Below are 16,992 nucleotides of genomic sequence, written 5' to 3'. Positions count from 1 at the left end.
GGCCCCGCATCAGGCGGTGCCGGCAGCGGGTTCCCGGACATCGGAGGAACCAGCGGGACCTGTTGCGGAAAGTGGATTCGTACCGGTGGGTGAGTCCCCCGGTCCTGCCCCACCAGCCGAGGGTGTGTTAGTGGGTCCCGTAGCAGCACCGCCTCTCCCGGGGACCCATAGACTTCAGCGCCTGTTACCATGGGAGGAAGCCACGGGCATGGAACACCGTATGCGAGCCCCTATCACCCCTACTCCCTCGCCGTGTGAGGTCAGTGCGGAGCGCACGGTGTGCCGCTGGGTGAACCCTGGATCCAATCTCATGGGGTTCCCCGGGGTGGAGACCCAGAAGGGAGAAATGGTACAGGCCCTAAGCTGGGAAGAATATCAGACCCAGCTAGAACAGCGGTGGCAAGAGGAAGAGAGAATACATCAGGCCAAACGGGAGGCCTACCATCAAAAAGATTTGGCGGTTAAGGATCGGGCCCGCAAGGACCCCACCACCCATCAGGCCCCGCGCAGGCAGGGCATTGTCACCATCTTCAAGCTCCGAGGAGGCTGGGGCTTTATCAAGGAACCGGGGCTGTATGCGGAGGTCTTTGTCAATCGCCGGGATGTGGAGTCGCACCTCAGAGAAGGTCACCCGGATCGGGACCTCTACCCGGGGGACAGCGTTACCTACACCCGGCACTTTGGAGAGAAGGGGTGGTTTGCTCTGAATGTGTACAAGCAGGAGAGGCCAGCCCCTGTAGCCAAGGTGTCACCGTGTGATCGATCTGAAGCCACTCCGGTCGCCTCCACCTGCCTGGCTGCGGAACCTGGAGCCCGCAGGTTGATCACCGCCACCACAGCAGTGGCCAAGGGAGTGCCTCTTCGGGTGGTTGAGACTCCTGAGGAGCCAGCGCAGAGAGCAGTGGGAACCCAGACCTTCATCGCTGCGCACGATCTGGTCATACAACAGACCCGAACACATGGGGTGTACCTGGCAGTAGGAGTGGATCTGAACCCTGAACTGCAGGGATCCACCTGCCGGGTGGCGCCTCGTGGAAAGTTTTGAAAGTACTATCATTGGATGGAAAATGTAAATAGTTAACTGTTCATTCCTTTAACTGTTCCTGTTTGCTGCTAAACCCGTCTAGGGTTAAAGGTGACCCCTTTGTTGATCCGGGGTCACTGTTGTTTTCCTGAAGTTTATACAGTTTTAAAAAAGAGAACTGCAGAAATCATGAACTGCGCATGATTCAAACTTTCCCTTGTAAATAGTTTGCACTTTCTTAAAGGTGCTCCCTACTGGTTTTAGTCAAAAGACACTTTGCGAAGAAACCGTTCCTACTGGTCCTAGTTAAAGACACTTTGTGAAGATACCGGACCGGAACTTTGCATGAGACTGGTAGGCTGAGAAGACGAGCTACCTCAGAGAGACCTGGTCCCCTCTTAAAGGGGATGTGAAGAATTGTACTTGAAAGCGATACTGTTACAGAACAGTAATGTGGTAATGATGCCTTAAAAAGAAAATGTAACTGTTTTACATGCCGAGTTATATGTGTTGAATTTGTTAAAATGTGAAATTTGAATAATGTTTTGAAGACAGGAAAGATGCAGAGAGCCCGTAGGGGTAGAAGTAGAGGTCTGCATAGTTGAAAGTAAGAGAAGTAATAATGAGGGTGAGGATAGAAGGTAAACCCTGCGTCCCCATTGAAAAGTTACTTTATTGCTAAGGACAGAGAGTGAACCCGTAGGGGTTAGAGAGTGAGTCCTTAAAGGGGCCGAGTAGAGCTGGCTCAGAGTTCTTCAACCGAAAGGAATGTTATGTCTATACTGTGTATAGTAGCGAAAGGCAGTAGGCCCTGGCTGAACAGGGCGGTCCTGTAGAAGAAAGGAGAGGCAGTAGGTCTGGTGCCGTAGGGACAGGCGGTCCTGCAGGTTCACAAGAAGGAGAATGTAAAGTTGAAATGCCTTATAATGTGATTATAGGAAGGCCTTTGATAGACTAAGAGTGTGAGTTTCTTAAAGGCAATGTTAAGTTATTATTTCAAAAAAATTGCACTAAATAGAATACCCGGTTGGGTAACAGAAGTTATTTATACTCTGTAAATTATAAGGTTAATTATGTTTGTAACGTTACAAGTGTCCTCACCTCCCATAAAGGGAAGCCTACTTAAGTATACTTATTGTTATTTGCACTCAACAAAATTGTATGTCTTTTTGCTAACCTGTATTGTTGTTTTTCTTCCCAGTCCCGGAGTACTGTGTTTAACCAGGGGGGAGTGCAGCGCCCCAGAGTCCTGGTCGTTGCAGTAGCATGGTTCAGCCACTAAGGGGGGCCATGCTGCGTTCGATGGCACGGAAGGAGTTCTCTGAGCAGGTATCACAGTCACCAATACATTTCACAGCTGGGCCTCCGGGGGGAGCTAAGGGTGCTATTCATTAGGCCACTCCCCACCATAGTGGGTAAACTGGGGGTCAGGCAGGAAGTTAGAGAGAACGCTGACGGGATTGAACGGAGCAACACCTGGTGGCAGAGGGTGTTGTGAAGGGAGAGACTGTAGGGTCTCTGCCAGGGGTGGGATCCTGGCAGAGGCTTGGCATGGAAAGAACGTAAAGGGACCGTGCCTGCTCAGCATAGCGGCGGTGCCCAAGGAAGGACTAAGAAGCGAGATAGATTGTGCTGAGTGAGAAACGAAATCAAGCGAAAGGAGATACCAGTGAGGGTTGTGCTGAAAGAGGCAGCACCTTACTGAGGCGCACTACCGGTGGCCGGAACGCCGAGGAGGTAAAGAGTTTCAAGCCATACCTCAGACCTACGGCAGGGCAGTTAGCTTGAGGCGGACTGTCTCACGCATCACCCAGGAAGGCAAAGGGGGGTACCAACAGGAGAGGGGCGCAGATAGAGTCCCGGAAGATCTCCGAGCCTCCCCGTCATACGGGTGCGTTCCTACCATAGTATCTGGAGGGACGAGGAAGATCATTGCGAATTAAGTTGTTGTGAGGGAACACGAGAAACAGACACAACAGTTGTGGGGTACTTTCCGTAAGCACAGCAGGGAAGGACTGCAACACATAGCGCTAGAAGGAAGGCACCGATTTCCACCTGCAAGGAGAGCTCTGGAAGTGCCATTGGACCGGCCGGACTTGCGCAGCCTGGTGAGCCGTATTCTGGACTGAGGACCCAGAGAGCTTCAGTAAAGAGGTAAAGAGACTGCAACCTGGTGTCCTCGTTATTTACCGCGCCCTGCACCCCACAACTGCACCGCTACAACATCACTTATTGCACCGGACGTCTCCCACTGACAGACAGGGCCACGGACCGGGTCTAGCCACCGTGACAACCCCAGGACTGAGACCTAGAGGCCCGGCTCCGGGTACCCCTCGGCCCTGCGGCGGTGTGGGGGCGCTCCACATGCCCAAGTGCCGAATCAACTGCATAGATGAAGAAAAAGAGAGCGATCTGCGCTATTCCACTGGTGATCGGTGGGGGCGGCCATCTTCCTGTGGCCGCGCGTGCGCAGATGGAGCGCTCTGCTGCCCGGGGCTTCAGGAAAATGGCCGCGGGATGCCGCGCGTGCGCAGATGGAGATCGCGGCGGCCATTTTCCTGAAGCAGAGTTCGCATCTCGGCTTCAGGAAAATGGCCGCCGCAATCTCCATCTGCGCACACGCGGCATCCCGCGGCCATTTTCCTGAAGCCCCGGGCAGCAGAGCGCTCCATCTGCACACGCGCGGCCACAGGAAGATGGCCGCCCCCACCGATCACCAGGGGAATAGCGCAGATCGCTCTCTTTTTCTTCATCTATGCAGTGGATTCGGCACTTGGGCATGCGCAAACCACTACGCCACCAACGGAAAAATAGGCAAGATCTGGGGGAAGAAACAGCAATGTCACCACGCCCATCTGACCAGACCAGCCTGATTGACAGGTGAAAACAGCAACTTTGGTAAAATATTTCGGCAGCATAGGTGGGGAATCAGGGTCCACAAAATACACTATTGTAATGCACAGCTCAGGCCCTATTTAACGGTATTTTTATCTCATACGGAAAAAACGGGGTGACAGGTTCCCTTTAAAAGCTTTTTGCAAGTGCATTTTTCTGGTCTCTTTTGTACTCAGTCATGTTGAATTGTTCTGGAATTTTACAAAAGTTTAATCCTTTCTTTAATAAATTTAAATGATCATGGTTTAACTGATATAAATTACAATTCTAATGTTTGCGCTAATATACTCCCACTCAGATTGATAAAATAGGTGAAAGGATTTTTACTTTGTAATTTATGTTTAACCCCTGACTGTCCTTAGTGGTGTGCGGTTTTTGTTTGCAGCAGATGCCCTTCTCTTTTTTCTTTGTACTAGCGCCCCCGCCCCCTTTCATTAATTCAATTTTATGGTTTAACTGATGTTTGGTTAAATTGATGATCTCTTACGTCTGATTTATGCTTTGTGCCCACGTTGTGTTTTTTTTAAGCGTTTTTTCAGCTTTGGAAACGCTTAAAAAACGCTTAAAAGATGCATCACATTATTTTTAATGGAATTCCGCATTGCTGGGGCATGGCCTAGGCAGCAATGGTGTAAGGTGTGCGGTGCCTAAGCTCCTGAGTGACATCGTCTGAAATCAACTCAAACCGTGGAAAAACAGCATCCTTTGGTAAAAATAATTGAGGATATGTTCCCAGTATCTCTCTAGGATAACAGAGAGCCTAAATTTGTGACTTAATTGTCTCTTCTGAGAGAAATTCCTGTCAGCATTTTGAGGCCTGTAATCTTTGTGACAGGAATCCTCAGCCATTTTTCCTGCCGGTTTTCTCCCTGTTAAATTGACTGTGATTCCTCAGCTTGTCCACCCAGTACTGTGACAACCCACCTGACAACAGAGGAACCCCTGGAATTAACGGGTCACAGTGTTTATTACCTTCACCCCGACACCGGCCCGGCTAATTAGAGAAGTACCAGCTCTCCGGGCGCCATCTTAGAAAATCGTCATCTGACACAATAGGAGTATTTTCCGCCCTGCCTATCTCTATACAGCACCAAGCCTCCCCGGACTGAAAGGCGGAGGCAGAAAAGAACAATTAAGGATTCAGGGAGGATCCGGTGAAGTGACGGACAGCGCTTCACGCCACCTCCGACACTCCCCTGGACTTCGCATCATAGGAGAAAACAGAAGACGCCGCCATTTTATTGGTGGTCAGCGGCGGACCAGGCGACACGCACGACCGGCTCCTGTTAAAGCTGCGCCGGACAACACAAGCTGGACCCGATCAGCTGCAAATCTACTCGGCGGTAAGTTCCAGCTCCTGGCTGGGAAAGTCCCTGCACCGGAAGACGACAACGCGGCAACACAAGCTGAGGACTCAGACAGCCGGCCGGACTGCTTCAGCGCCATTTCTGGAGGTGGTGAGTTCCAGCTTATGCTGGATGCTGCATCACAGGGGGTAGAGAGATTAACGGAGACCAACGGTCCGGAACGCCGTTGGCTCTGAAGATCCTGCCAGATCCACTAGCAAGAAGAAGAGACTACAACACAACTAATCCTGCTGATGACTAGTTAGGAGCCTGAAGGGCTTTTAATGCAAAAGAGCTATAACCTAATTTCTCTGGCAGGATCAACCCCAGGTGAATAGTATTAGTTTACACACCCCTCTGTATCTCTGCATAGTCATACCTACTGCCTGCCTATATAGTACCTTCTCTCTCCTAATTATATTCTTAGGGTTATTGTAATAAGCAACCCTTTGTCTCTTACTTCAGATTTACCAGTAGACAATTCTGACTAATCCTCCCTAAAATTCTTCCACGACAACATATAAATCAGTCTATATAACTCCAACTGTGCTGGGAGATTTAGAGTGTGGGCAACCCTCCTACCCTATTCTGTGACTGTCTTAGTTACTACTATCTGAACTCTAGAGCACGGATCGGGGATAATTATGAGTAAATCCTCGGCCAAACCCCAATTCTCAAACATGGCCTCATCAAATTCTCAAAAAGCCCAAAAATTTAAAGGGGTAGGGCGAAATACATCAAAAGACTTGATAACTAAAACAAGTCCCAATAGGTCCAGGTCCCCACTAAAAGATGAGGAAGAATCAGACCACAAAAAACTCTCTAACCGCAATGAAGTAAAACAATCCTCCCCCACTACTATTATAGAGATGGATTCATCTACCTCTTTAAAGAGGAAAATTCCAGAGGTTATAGCCGAAAAATACACTACTCCACATGACTCATCTGACGAGGTCTCAGAAACCTCTCCTAACTTGAGCCCAGCTAAATCCAAGCAAAAAATAAGTAACCCAAACATAGACGATACCCAGGGATTTGACCTGAATTCTGTGGGGATTCTTATATCTAAATTGACAGGGAAAATGGACAAATTTGAAAATAGTATGAATGAAAAATTTGATAAACAAAATAAATTACTAGAAGACTCATTGTCCCTCCTCAGCAAAAGGATGGACAGGTTTGAGGACAGAATTAAAAAAATAGAAGAGAGGCCAGATCTAACCTCTAAAATAAACAAAGACATAACAAAAGAGTTGCACAAGCTGAAGCTCAAGGTAGCGGATTTAGAAGATCAAAATCGCAGAAACAATATTAAAATTAGGGGCATCCCCGAGACCATAGGCCCAAACAAACTGGAGGAATTTACCAAAAAATTATTGAGGAAAATTATTCCCTCCCTAACGGAGCAAGAGCTAGAAATTGACAGAATACATAGGCTGCGAAAACCGCCCACCATCCCTAAAGACCTACCCAGAGACACACTCATGAGAGTGCACTTCTTCAAAACAAAAGAAAGAATCCAAAATTACTTTAGAGAAAACAAACATTTCCCTGAGCCATTTGAAAAACTAAAAATATATGCTGACCTCTCCAAAGAAACGATTGAAGGGAGGAAAACTTTTCAAAGCATTACCATACCTCTCAGGGACAATGAAATCTCCTATAAGTGGGGATTCTTACTCAAGTTAATAGTCAGCTACAAAGGCAACTTTATCGTTCTTAATTCTCCAGAAGAAGGCAGAGACTTCTTGCACTCCATCAGTATTCCTCTTCAACCACGACATAAGGATCGCCTTGACTCTATTGTTTACTTAAATGGGAAACTATCCCGATAAGAAGCTAATACCTATCTTTGGTCGTTCTTGTTAATGTTACATGGGTATAAGTTCAACAACCAAGAAGGTGTTGCTTGGGAGCTAGTAACACGAACTTTTCCCCCCAACAGGTGAAGTCAGGTTCACCGCAGTGGACCACTTCAAGTGGACATTTCAGTTTACTGTTTATTGTTCTTACTTTTATTTAAAGTATATAGGTTTGTTAATCCTCACAGGTTTGCTTATACACAATGAGTTTAAAATTATTATCTTACAACGTAAGAGGTTTAAATAGTCCACACAAAAGACACACCCTTTGGAGAGAACTAATTAAAAGCCATGCCGATATAATTTGTATACAGGAATCCAAATTTAAACACACAGACAACCCAAAATTTTCGCATAAAAATTTCCCACATATCTACAAGTCTGACAACACAAAAAAGAAAGCTGGCGTGGTCACCATCATCAAAGGAACTATCTCATTTGAATTTCTAGAGGAGATCAAAGATGCTAAAGGGAGATTTCATATTCTTGTTTGTTCTCTGAATAACCAGATTTGCACAATCGTTAATATCTACGCCCCCAACACGGGTCAAATAGCTTTCCTAAACAAAGTAAATAAAAAAGTCATATCAGTCAAGAGAGGTGCCATGATTTGGTTGGGAGACTTTAATATGGTTCCGAATGCAAATATGGATTCCTCCAACCCAAATAGATACAGACCACACACTTTAGACAATTGGATACATCAAAATGAATTATTTGACATCTTTCGGTGCCTAAACACCACTTCAATTGAATTCTCCCATTTCTCTGACCCTTATCAATCAGCGTCACGAATTGACTTAATCCTATCAGATATCTTTACACTCCCCAAGATCCATAGAATTACTATAGAAAGGAAAACCTTCTCGGACCACTCCCCAGTTTCAGCGGAAATTCAAATTGGCCATACGATTAATAAAAATCCACTATGGAAATGTGACGCTAACCTATTACACCACCCTGATCATAGATCAATAATAGAAAAATCACTAACAAATTATTTCACAGAAAACTCACCTACCGAAACAACCCCATTCACCCATTGGTGCGCCCATAAAGCGGTCATAAGGGGCATCATGATCCAAATCTCTGCAAAAAGGAAAAGAATGTTTAGGATCCAGATTGAGGATATTCAAAATAAAATAAAAGATAAGGAAAGCGAACAACTAAATTCAAACCCCCCATCTACTCAAATTAAAACAGAGCTACTAAAACTCAGGCAGGAGCTCAAGAAAATCATTTTTTCATCATACCACACCATGGTCAAAATTTCCAAAATGAAGCAGTATTCCTCAATTAATAAGCCAACGCGATACATGACTAATAGAATGAAAAAGATAAGACAAGTAAACAGGATCACCAAAATACAAACAAAAAATGGTACAACGGTATCTCATCCCCAAGATATAGCCAACTCCTTCGCAGATTATTACAGCAAATTGTATAATTTACATTCCCAACCCTCCACCCCACTTCCCAATATTTCTGACATTGAAAAATTCTTGACCTCAATTAGCCTTCCAAAATTGACCCTTGGTGATTTAGAAAACCTAACCTCCCCTTTTTCCCCTAGAAGAAATAGAAAGAACCATTCTTCAACTCAAGGACTTTAAATCGCCAGGCCCAGATGGTTTCGGAAACGAATATTATAAAACCTTCCCCAAATTACTCTCCCCACATCTACAAAACCTTTTTAATATAGCTAGTTCCTCAGGTAAATTCCCAGCAGAAATGTTAGAATCGACAATTATTTTAATTCCCAAACACAATTCGGACTTAACCCTTGTTAATAATTACAGGCCAATTTCCTTAATCAATACAGATCTGAAAATTTACTCCAAGCTAATTGCAAATAGGCTCAAATCCTATTTGCCGTTATTGGTTCATGGGGACCAAATGGGTTTTATAACAGGTCGTCAAGCGCCAGATGGTACTAGAAGACTTATCAACTCAATTAAATTGATTCATTCCTCTAAAGTGCCATCTGTAATTATTACTCTAGACGCCGAAAAGGCTTTTGACCGATTAAATTGGCTTTATTTAACATCAGTACTTCAAAAATTTGGGTTTAATGAAAAATATATCAACAGCGTAATGGCACTCTATTCAAAACCAACAGCCAAAATTTATGCAAACAATTACTCCTCTACACCATTTAACATTTCAAATGGTACACGACAAGGGTGCCCTTTATCTCCGCTGCTTTTTATTTTATCAATGGAACCACTGGCGCAATCAATTAGGCAAAATAATTCCATAAAAGGTCTACAAACGCGAACACGCCATTATAAGATAGGGCTCTTTGCCGACGACATGATGTTTATCCTGACGGACCCCTATGAATCAGTTTCGGAGCTACAAAAAACCATTCAATTTTTTTCAACTATTACCTTTTTTAAGATAAACGAAAATAAATCAAAAATATTGCCATTTTACTTGACGGAATTAGAAACAAAGAAAATAAAAGATATTGTTTCATTCAGTTGGTCGGAAGGAGACCTAGACTATCTAGGTACAATCATTTCAAAAAACTTAGACACATTAATGAAGAAAAACTTGAACAAACTCTTGGAAAATATAAACAAAGACCTGGGTTTCCTCGGTACTAAAGACCTCTCATGGTGGGGCAGAGTATTGGCAACTAAAATTTTTATCGTCCCAAAAATCTCTTATATACTGAGAACACTTCCCCTAAAAATCAACACTTCCTACCTGACTAGCTTCCAATCAACAATAAATACGTTTATTTGGAATAAAAAAAGGGCCCGCATTTCCACAAACATTCTATATAAATGCAAGGAATTTGGGGGCATAGGCTTACCAAACATTACAGCTTTATATCTATCGAATTTAATAAAACAAAGCCAGTATTGGTTCATGAAAGAAGATCCTCCGAATTGGCTTGACCTTGAAATTGAACTTAACCATAGGAAATCTCCCAAAGAATTGGTTTTTGACCATATTCTCAACAGACCTTATAAGGCCTACGCCCATCATCCTATCTTTTCTCCCATTATATATGCCTGGAATAAATTGTCCAAATGAAAGAGAGGCTCCAACAGGAAAGTCCTCCTCCAAAATACCCCTATAGAGATTATCATGCTTACCCAAAATATTAACCCCTCCCCCATATGGAGAGACAATGGGATTCAAAAATTAAATGATATCCATGATGGGGTTAAATTTCTCACCTTCAGCTCTATTAAACAAAAATTTAAAATACCCTCCTCAGCCTTTTTCCCTTACATGGTACTAAAGGACCAAGCTCAAAAATTCATTACAAACAAACCAAAAATATCTGAAGCAACTATTAATTTACTAAAAAAAAAACACACAATTTATTTTGGAGTAACAAGCAAATATATCGGTGGTTTAACAATGACACACAATTTAATAAGTTAGCTCATATGATAAAATGGGAAGGGGATCTGAATGTAACGTTCACTCTAGAACAGTGGGAAAATGCGATCCACTTTACTTATGCATCAAACATCTGCATGACACTGAAAGAGGCCTACTATAAAATAATAACAAGATGGTACTACACTCCGGCTCGCCTTTCTCATCTGCCGTCAGGAGGATCTCCATTATGCTGGAGAGAATGTGGAGAGCGTGGAAGTTTGCTACATGTGTTTTGGTCATGCCCCCGGGTAAAACCCATATGGAGGCAAGCCATAAAATTAATTAACAAATTATTAACAGGTAATATTATAGTTACCCCTGCAATGGCCTTGTTGTCCCTGAACTGGGAAAAAATAGACACAAATGTGAGATCTCTTATCATCCATATCTGCCTTGTGGTCAAACAAATCATAGCTTTCCATTGGAAGAATCCGATTTTACCGGCTTTTACTGAAATTATAGACCAAATTAACTTACACAAGACATACGAAGAAAACTTCGCAATAGCAAATAATTACTATACGAAACATGATAGGAAATGGAAGAAATGGGTCGAGGTAAACTCCAACCTATCGCATTAAAAGGAAAGATGATGGCTTCTACATACCTGTGAGGATATTACGATTTATTATATGCTATATGCTATTATATGTTACTATATGTTAATCTGTTAAAAAATTGTTAATCATTATCAAATTTTGTTTAAAATGGACAGCGTGTCCACAATGTGGTTCTTACCTTTCCCCAAACTCACCCTCCCCTACCTCCCTCCCTCTCCTTCCCCTATTCCCTTGTGAGCTGACTCCACATGCTAATATTAAATTTCAAAGATATAATAAAATTATTTGAATAAGTATGATCACAGGTTACCTTTCTCCAAACCCATCCCCCCTACCTCCCTCTCTCTCTCTCTCCTTACCCCTATTCCCTTGCGAGCTGACTACATGATTATTTCCACATGCTAATATTAAATTTCAAAGTTATAATAAAAATTATTTGAACAGGAATTCCGCATTGCTGTGCCCATGCTGCCTTTTTTTCCACAGCAGTAACGCATCGCGGAAAAAAACGCAGCATGTTCATTAATTTTGCGGAAACGCCGCGATTTTCCCGCTATATAATTGTATTAAGACGCATGGAAAAAAAACATGAGAAAAACACAAAAAAACCCACAAAAAAAAAAATGCTATAAAATGCGAGCGGATTTCATGGCAAGGGAGTCCGGTTTTGATGAGGTAAATTCTGATTACATTCTGCAAAGTGGGCACATAGCCTTATTGCCGTCTCCACGAAACTTGCTTTCTTTTGGTGCCAGTGTTTGTGTTTCTAACGCACCCCTCTCCTCTCCTAGATCGTTTCCTAAAAGGGTGTGATTAGTGTTGACTTACTATTGTTAGAGGGCCAGCTGCCAGCCCTCACTAAGCATTTTTTGGAGGGCCAGCAGGCTATTTTTTCACAGCCACATATTGCTACTGCAATATCATTTATCCATCTGTGGTTGGCAATTTTTTTTTTTTTTTTATTAATACTGTAAAGCTTTAAACTTGAAGGGCCACTGGCCCTCACAATAAAGAGGAGTACAGCATGAGACCCCCACTATCAGGGGTGAACCTAGCCTCTCTGCTGCCTGAGGGTGAACCCTGCCTCACTGCCTGTGCACACACATCCCTCCACCGAACCCGGTAATCGCCGCTCACAGTAGCATACCGGCAGAGGTGTATCTAGGGTTTCTGGCACCAGGGGCAAGAATTCAGTTTGGACCCCCCTCCCCCCCCCAGGACATATGCGATTTGCAGACTCAGTTATGTACCCACGAGCTCCTCTCCCTAATGCTCTCAATGTTCAGTGAAAAACTGAGAGAAGCGGGAAGAGAAGCTCGTTGTCACAGGACCATGAGTATGAAAATCGCATATAAGTGACGTGTCCATGTGACGACTGGAACCTGCAGAGCTGAATCCTGACATCGCAGCTTCTGATTTCTCACAACTAATGCACTGCACACATTTAGGATTCTCCCTGGCCGGTGGACAGTCATGTCAGCACAAGCATGTGATTTGTATACTTCTGACCACATTCCGACTAGACGTGCCCGGCCTCGCTCAGTTCATTTTCATAGAGTGGGGCCACGCATGTCTAGTCAGCATGTGACTGCATGTATTTAAATCGCCGGCATGAGAGAATCCTGACAGCGTGCAGTGCGCACTGTGAGAAGTCAGAAGTCTGCAGTCACAAAGAATGACTGCAGACTCATTACAAACCTGGACATCCCCTTTAATGCTCCTAACAAATAAAAACATGAGAGTTAGTCAGTATCACAAATAACATTTACATCCAGGTACCTTATAGATGACGTTGTCTCTGGAGTCGTTCTCCTTTTCTTCATCTTGTTCAGATCCCATGATGAGTTCTCATCCACAGCCGTCTCTGCAGACTTCCATCTTCTCCGCTCTTTTGCAGAAAGTCTCCACATGATGCCCTTAAAGATACAAGTGTCATTATAATGCTCCTGAATGAAAAATTGCCCCTCACTATATTGTCTGCACAAAATATGACCCCCACACTGTCCCTCTTATGGTACATGCTCTTTACACTGATCTCTCCTTTCTATACACACTGTGTCCCCCTATAGGGCCTAGTATTTATACTCCATATTTATACTCCATCCTCCCACCCTGTGTGCGTGGCTCCCCCATCCTCCCACCCTGTGTGAGTGGCTCCCCCATCCTCCCACCCTGTGTGCGTGGCTCCCTCATCCTCCTCCCCTGCGTGCGTGGCTCCCCCATCCTCCTCCCCTGCGTGCGTGGCTCCCCCATCCTTCTCCCCTGCGTGCGTGGCTCCCCCATACTTTTTCCCTGTCATACTCACCTCTCACCGGGCGGCGCAGAACTTCCCGGCATCTCTGCAGCGTCTTTCTTCCTGTCTTCAGCGGTCACATGGTAGCGCTCATTAAGGTGATGAATATGTGCATATTCATGACCTTAATGACGGTACCATGTGACCGCTGAAGACAGGACGCACTGCCGGCGCTGAGACACAGTTGCAGCCACCGCTGGAGGAAGGTGAGTATTAAGTCTTCAGGGAGGGGGGCAGGAGGGAAGAGGGGGGGCAGGAGGGAAGAGGGGGGGCGGGGAGGAGGGGGGGCGGGCACTTGACCCCGGAGTTTAAAAAAAAACAAAAAAAAACTAGCAGCGCAAATCCAGTTACAGAATCTGCCGCCCCCTCTCTTCTGCCGCCTGAGCCAAAGAGCTCAAGTCGCCTCATGGTAGCGGCGTCAGTGCACGCAATTTATAAAAGAGAATATTTCAGCGTTACTAGGGATCAAAAACATAAGAGCCACCTTCACAGAATGCAGCCTTAGTGCTGCTGAAGGTGGCTCTATTACCTTAATAGGCCCTGGGGGGGGGGGGGGGTGACAGGTTCCCTTCAATAATTTAATTATAAGCAATGTATTCTTATAACATAGAATGCAGCCCGTGGTTACTGTATTGTTATACTTGTTAGGGGGGAAAACGGACTGACGTATTTCTCATGTGAGGATCGCATCGCAATCCTTGGACTGACCGTCGGCTCTCCTGACCTGAGGCTGACAGTTGCATAGTAATCTATCACGCTGTCAAGCTTATGTCAGGAGAGGTGTCAGGGCCAGTCCAAGGATTGTAATGCGATCCTCGTATGAGTTATACAGTGTCTGTCTGCGCCCTTATGTTAATACTTATCCTTGTTATAGTAATATTAACCTTCTTTGCTATGCTTGTTTAACTAATCCTTATAAAAGACCCAGCTTGCAATATTAAAAAGCCCCCGACCTCCCCATCTCCAGCCCCCAAGACAGCAACTATTAGGGTAGGTTTCCAAGGGGCGTATTGCTTGGGATTGGACGCTGTGTACATCCGCAGCTTCCAGATGTTACAAGCAGGGGTCAGGAACCTTGGCCCTCCAGCTGTGGGAGAACTACAATTCCCAGCATGCCTCAACTGCTGCAAGTTGCTAGGGCATGCTGGGAGTTGTAGTTTTATAACAGCACAGCATAGTGGAGGGGATTTTATGAAATCCCATCTCCACTATGTGTACATAGACGCAGGTGGCAGACCTGCGTAACCGGACATGTGGCGCGTCTTTCTAGACAGCAGCATGTCTATTTATCTTGTGGAGATGCTTCGTCTCCACAAGATAAATAAAACAGTCTATGAATAGGATGCGGTGATTCCACCTGTGTTCAATTAATATATGCGGAATCACCGCGCGTACAGCAGGGGGCAGCGCTTTGGGCGGAGCGGGGTATCTGCTGCGTCCAATACACCTCGAGGACACATACCCTCACATATGATGAGAGTGCATATCTCATAACATTAAACAGTATAATAATAATCAGCCCCCCAGTGCCCCCTCACCCACGTCAGCCCTCACAATACCCTCCTACTCTCCCATTCACCCCCAGTACCCTGTCCCCCTCCCACAATACCACCATCCTCTCTCACTCACCCCCACAGTGCCCTGTCCCCCTGCACACCCACAATAACCCCCATCGTTTCACATTTACCCCACAGAGCCCTGTCCTCCTCTCCCACTTCAGCCCCCACAATACCACAATCCTCTTCCATTCACCCCCACAGTGACCATGATATGCCTAAATCGAATTACTCTAATGAACTCCATCCCCACTTACTGATGACGTTTTCAGGCAGACAGTGAGGAGAACCAGGAAGTGTCCAGATAGATGCAAGGAGGGCACTAGGACCCAGCGTGCCTCAGCCAAACCAAGCGTGCACACACTGCACAGCCAGAAAAGAACTGCAGCTGCTGCTGCTGCCAGCCAGGAAGAGACTCCTCGGGTGAGACCACATGCACTCTGCACGGAGGGAGGCTCTGCAGCCGGCATTGTGCTGCTCTCTCCCTGACACCTCAGACTCGGCAGTGGATCTCCCGGTGGGCCCCTTCAGGTGACTGGGCCCGGGGAAATGGCCCCCTCTGCCCCCAGTAGCTACGCTACTGGTCTGCAGGGATTACAGGGAGAGTCGGCAACAGCACCAGTGTTCTGACCGCCGCTCTGCCGCCCCCTGGCTTGAGGGATGAGCTGCCGCCTGAAGCAAAGTCCTCAACTTGCTTCATGATAGCAGCGCCCCTGCCCACTATTTGTAGAGGGCCAGCAGGTGTCTTGTGGACAGATGAGACCAAGATAGAGTTTTTTGGCAAAACACATCCTTCTACTGTTTACTGGAAATGGAATGAGGCCTAAGAATAAAAGAACACAGTACTTACAGTCAAACATGGCAGAGGTTCAAATAAATGTAGGTGTTGTTTTGATGCCTCTGGCCCTGGGTGCTTTGACTGTATGCAAGGCATCATGAAATGTGAACATTCCCAAAGGTTTTTGGGTTGCAATGTAGTGCCCAGGGTTTGAAAGGTGGGTTTGCATCCTATGTCATGGGTCTTCCAGCTGGTCAATGACCCCAAACATACTTAAAGAAGCACCCAGAAATAAATGGAAACAAAGCATTTGAGAGCTCAGAAGTGGTAATTCCAGCTCTATTAGCCTAAAGTATCCTGCTACTATCTCTTACATACAGATGCTAGAAATAAACTGTAAAACAAGAGGGGATTATAGGGAGAGAAATGGGAAGCGCAGACTTCTGAGTGTAGTAGTTAGTTTCCAAAGGTGTGTACTCAGTGTGAATCCACTCACCTTTTTGGTGTCTTGATATACTGTGTATAGATCCAATCCATGGATCACTCCATTCCTCTTTCCACTCAGTTTGCTGCAAAGATCTGGGAACTGATGAGCGCACTGAACAGTGCTTTCATAGGCGATAACTCTTTGTGAATGTTTTTCCCAGCAATATGCGCTCCTGAAGGATGATGATGGAACTCGATATTCTGATTCAAGGATGATTTTTATTTCAAACTAAAATACAACCGGTTTCGACTTCTTGGAGTCTTCCTCAGGTATAATGTCATGCATATAAACCGATCTATCTGAACACATTTTATAGCAGATATCTCTGCATGTCAATTTGGGTGGGGGCTGACAGATCTATTCGTCAGACACACCCAGATACTCAGATATGCAGGAATTTGCACTCTGAGGAATCTAACAAAATTCATATACCAAATAAATGTTATACACAAGTTTTTTTTTTTAGTTTTTTTCCCCACACAAGGAAGAAAAAAAAAGTGTTAAAAAATTCCACACTAAAAAAAAAAAAATTTACACACAAATTCTTCACTAAAATGATTTTTTCTTTTCTAAAAACACTATAAATATAATTATACTATATATAAAATTTCTTTTAAAATGTTATTAAACATACTAAAGTGTGATTTCATACTAAAATGTAAAATCCTACAAACATATACATTATAACAAAAAAAAAAAACAACAAAAAAAAACACTTCCTTTTTTCATATTGGGACTATTTCCAAATGCCAAATACAAATTTTCGAAATTTCATTCATATCAAAACTA

At 44.7% G+C, this 16,992-nt stretch overlaps 1 long non-coding RNA gene across 1 annotated transcript; it reads right to left on the bottom strand.

The window, feature by feature from the left end:
* Positions 1-6,968: 6,968 nt before the first annotated feature.
* Positions 6,969-10,990, bottom strand: LOC143818145 (uncharacterized). Its single transcript, XR_013224341.1, has 3 exons — positions 10,846-10,990; positions 8,149-8,216; positions 6,969-7,065 (listed from the first exon to the last, which is right to left on the bottom strand). It is a non-coding gene; the product is annotated as an uncharacterized LOC143818145 (long non-coding RNA).
* Positions 10,991-16,992: the final 6,002 nt, after the last annotated feature.

Source organism: Ranitomeya variabilis, chromosome 3 (genome assembly GCF_051348905.1).
Source record: "Ranitomeya variabilis isolate aRanVar5 chromosome 3, aRanVar5.hap1, whole genome shotgun sequence".
Taxonomy (NCBI): domain Eukaryota; kingdom Metazoa; phylum Chordata; class Amphibia; order Anura; family Dendrobatidae; genus Ranitomeya; species Ranitomeya variabilis.
Note: the sequence above shows the minus strand (reverse complement) of the source record. Positions and strands in the feature narration are given on the sequence as shown.